Genomic DNA, 4,486 nt, shown 5'->3' on the forward strand with positions numbered 1-4,486 from the left:
GTGTTCAAGTTTTCCTAGGATTTAGTTAATTTTATGACTGTACGAGTCAGTTTAAAAAAACATCAATGTTCTCAATGAATTTCCTTTATCTGTTTGTTACAACTGAATATAATTGAGCTTCAAGGGCTTTAATAAAGAGTGCACTTTCCTCATCATTTAAAAAAAAATCCTCGTGCCTGAAGTTCTTTGCTTGGAAGCTTATTAGTTGATTTATTTCTGGCTATGTTCGTGTGTGTGTAATTAAAGCTTCAGGTGATCTTCAACACACATCCCTCTATACAACGGCACTTCTAATTGAGCATCTATTGCTCTGTTGTCTTTCCCCCACCCTTTCTTGGCCTGAGCATTTATTGCTGTATCAGACTCATGAACATAAGAGCATGTGGAAAAATCCGCTGGCACCAGACATATTTTCTTTTCTATATGCATAAGAAACCTTTTAAAGTGAAGCAAAGGTTGTTGCCTAGTGTTGGTCCCACAAAATAGGGTCTGAGGAGGTGAGATTTAGATTAAGGCATAACCTTCTGCAGGTTCGAAGTGATCACTTTTAAGAATTAAACATGTTCACTTTTGCCCGCAGCCCAGGACTTTTATTATTACACCAAACAAAGCTCCCTACTTTCTAAAGTTTTATATTTATTAACTTGGCTATCTTATACAATTATGGTCATGTCAGAGCCTAAAACCTCAAAGGTCTTTGAAATAACCTTGCAGTTTTCCATGAATACAAGTCTTAATATTTGAGTGTTACCTGATCCATGGATAATCTTTTCTTAGGATTCTTGCTGAGACATAGTTCTATTACTTGAACTATCCCGAGAAGCTGGAGGAAATCATGGGAGTTGCCAATTTTGGGGTCGACTAACTGCAGGTACTTCCTCTCTTTGAGAAGGGGTTTTGCCTGCAGATATGTGGGATAAAATTTGTATGAGCAATCTAGTTACGGTGTAAGAAATGTTCCGATTCTATATATGCATCGTGGTAGAAAAAGTCAAGATCAAAATAGAGTATGTTGATTCAGTTTGCATTTCACTTCCTAATGTAATTCTTGCACATTCTGATATTCTACACTTGGATTTTTAACATGATAAAGTTAAACCTATCATATTTAACACAAACACACACACACATATATAGAGAAATTGGCCAAAAAAAATGTATTTGGATAAATATATACCTATATATAGAGAGTATTTATATAGTCTTTACAACTACAAACAACAACGGTCACATCTACATAATTTCTTGTGGATGAGTATACATTCTGAGAATAAAGAGAGAAAAAGAAGAAGAAGAAAGAATGGCTAGTTAGGAACTTAAGACACAATTGAAAACCTTAACATGCCATTCTGGACGATTGTGGTTTGACATATGCCATTTTTGTGAAAGATAGAAGAGGTTGCACAAACTCAATTGATAGTGCTAATTCTTTACAAGGCTCTTGTTGGCACTTGATGTTAACACCAAGCCAGGTTTTAGTGATGCTAAGCTTTGACACACTACAATCAGCATGGTTGGATGTCCCAGTCCAACAACAGATTTCAAATGAATTAAGGACAATACTGTGACCCGACTGGAAATAAGATATAGTATATAATGTGGGCAAGTTGAAACTTTTCTCTCAAGATGGTCTTAAGTCATCATCTCATTATTCATTCTACTTTCTGGTAAGCTAATTACTAGAAGTTTCTTCTAGAAGTATAAATGATTGGTATTTTTGTTCTTACCCATCCTACAAGACATTTTTTACCTAGCGTCTTATCCTTGGTCCTCCAGCCTGTGATCAGCTCTAGTAGAACCACGCCAAAGGAGTAAACATCTGTCTTAGTGGACAGTTTCCCACTCTCTGCATGTTCTGGTGCTGAATATGCTGAAGTTGCATCAATTTTGTCTTTGGAGAAGTGATCTGTTTTGTAGTGTTTTCTTGCAAGCCCAAAACCTCCAAGCTAACAAAAAATGAGATTGTTGAAATTTGGTTTTTGTGTATATACCAAATATATAGTCTGATACAAGCTTAATAATTTATAAGGTTCAAGCTGTTACCAGTGGTGCAAAATCATGGTTTAGAAGAATGTTATTTGGTTTGATATCTCCATGAATTATATTGTTTTCATGTAGGTACTGTAAACCTCTAAAAATTCCCAGCGCTATCTTTATCCTATCAGTCCAAATCAGAGGTGTGGAGCTTTATCCTGTGCATTGGCATGAATTTCATCTAGCATTAGCATCAAATAATCACTTAACTGCCAAGGACAAAGTACTTCATATAAAATAATAAACAAAGAATTGTATTTTCAATTTTTTTTTAAAGGACAGTTTTCATCCAAACTAGTTTGGAGGAATCTCCTTCAACTCATAATGTGGCGGTTTATAAGACCATTAGCGTGTATTAAATCACATAATTTATTAAATTATTTAAATAAGTCACATGACTATTTAAATAGGTCATGTGACTAAAAGTGCACGTGGATAATGTTTTGAGTTCCCACGTAGTGGGTTTGAGGAACTTTCCTCCAAACCAATTTGGAGAAAACTTTGTTAAAAAAAAAAAAAAAGTTTTTGCTTACTTGATATATGTTGGTCAAGAGAACCATTGCATGCATACTCATAGTTGAGCAGCATGTGACTTTCTTCAACACAAGATCCCAATAGCATGACCACATTCGCATGCCTAGCTCTGCTAAGTACATGGACTTCTGAGTCAAAGCTCTTCTGTCCCTGAGAAGTATTTTTGAGTTGCTTAACTATTATTTTCAACTTATTTTCTAGCTGACCTCTGAATGTAGGTCCAAGTGCACCTACAGAAAGACAATTCTCATCTGAAAATCCATCCGTTGCAGCTTGGAGTTCTGCATATGTGAATTCCCTCTTCCATCCCATATCTGGTCGTCTATTCTTGCAAATAGTGCATGTTGAAAATCCACACACCTCTTCAGCTTTCCATTCTTTCACTGAAACCCCAGTGCTGCTTCTCTTGGTCATTTCTTGTTCCTGGTCAGCTTCTGTTTGACCTATAAGCTGATGGTTATTAGGGGTTTCCATATTGGTTTGGGAATCTCATGTTGATTAAAAGAATGATATTGAGGTAATAATTCTCATTAAGAATGTTAGTCTCATGTTCATAAGAAGAGAAATAGGAGTTGTGAGGCCCTATAAATAGAGTGAATTATAGCTTTTGTTGTTGTTATTGTTCTTGTTGTTGTTGTGTGTGTGTGTAAGTGAGAGAAGAAAAAAATTTGTCTCATGTCGGTGTGAGAGCACCTTTAGTTTATTAGAAATTTAGGTTAGTTTATGTTTGTGAGTCTAATTGTAATCCATATTTTTACTAGCTAGAGGCGAGTCCAAAGTGCTCTTCTTTAGGAAGGTTCCCTATGTTATCATAAAAAAAAAAATGTAAGCCATATGATTGATAGTTTTATATTTTGATTTGCATTGCTCATGGATGAAAGTAAATATTTTGCATTGCTCATAGGTTCCCTATGTTATCAAAAGTTGCGAGCTGAATTTGAAGAATTTCCAAAAACTTAGGCAGATGGTGAGGATAAAGATAGTGGAGATATTCATATATTTACTATAGGTACATATTCGATTAAAAATTCATGTATTTTAGATTTTGCTTGCTTCTTTCACATTTGTTAGAATAGAGAGTGGTTTGACACTTACAAGACTTGTGATGAAGAAACACAGTGGCTAATAATATGGAGAGTAAAGTTGTAGAAATAAGTGAGGTTAAAACTAAGATGTTGGATGGGAATATGAAGAATTTGAATAATATGTGACATACATCTGAATATGAAAGAAATATGGTTCTTTAGCTAGTTGGATTATCTGGGTTAGGGATATTCTGCAAGAGTTGGATATATGAAAGTTAGCTAAGGTGTTTAGGTGATATTGAAGGGAGAGGAAACTTAAAAGAATCTTACAAGTTGATTGGTGACACATCTAAATGTGGATTGCATGGAGTGAATGATGGAGCAAAAGACAAAGAGAGGAATTTCGTTTAAAAAAATTGCAAAGGAAGATAATAATAGATAGATGAGAATGAGATTTGTGAAGAATATAACTAACATGATTATGAAACCAAGTTTGACTGAGAATTTCAATCATTATTGGATCAATTGATTGTATTTCCTGTTGGAATGTAGTGGAGCACCCAAATCCACAAAAGGGTATCCAAAAAAGTATTAGTGAAAAAACCTCATGGGCTGGAGTTGGACATTTGTTGAGTCTAGTCCAAGGGAGGAGAAGTTAGAGGTTTTCTTGTTGGTTTTGAAATCAACGTGGATTAAAAGAATAATAAGGATGTGTAATAATTCCCTATTATGAGAGTTAGTCCCACATTGATAAGAAGACAAGTAGGGAGATGTGATAGTCCAAATAAATAGAGTGGTAGTGTAGTTTTTATTTTGTTGTATGTGTGTGTGTGTGTGAAAGTAAGATGTGTTAGTGTGAGAGCACTTGTTGATGTATTGGGGAATTAGTTAGT

The 4,486-nt window shown here is 34.9% G+C and overlaps 1 pseudogene; it reads right to left on the reverse strand.

The window, feature by feature from the left end:
• Nucleotides 1-240: 240 nt before the first annotated feature.
• Nucleotides 241-3,042, reverse strand: LOC126732658 (putative serine/threonine-protein kinase; annotated as a pseudogene).
• Nucleotides 3,043-4,486: the final 1,444 nt, after the last annotated feature.

This window comes from Quercus robur, chromosome 1, assembly GCF_932294415.1.
Source record: "Quercus robur chromosome 1, dhQueRobu3.1, whole genome shotgun sequence".
NCBI lineage: Eukaryota > Viridiplantae > Streptophyta > Magnoliopsida > Fagales > Fagaceae > Quercus > Quercus robur.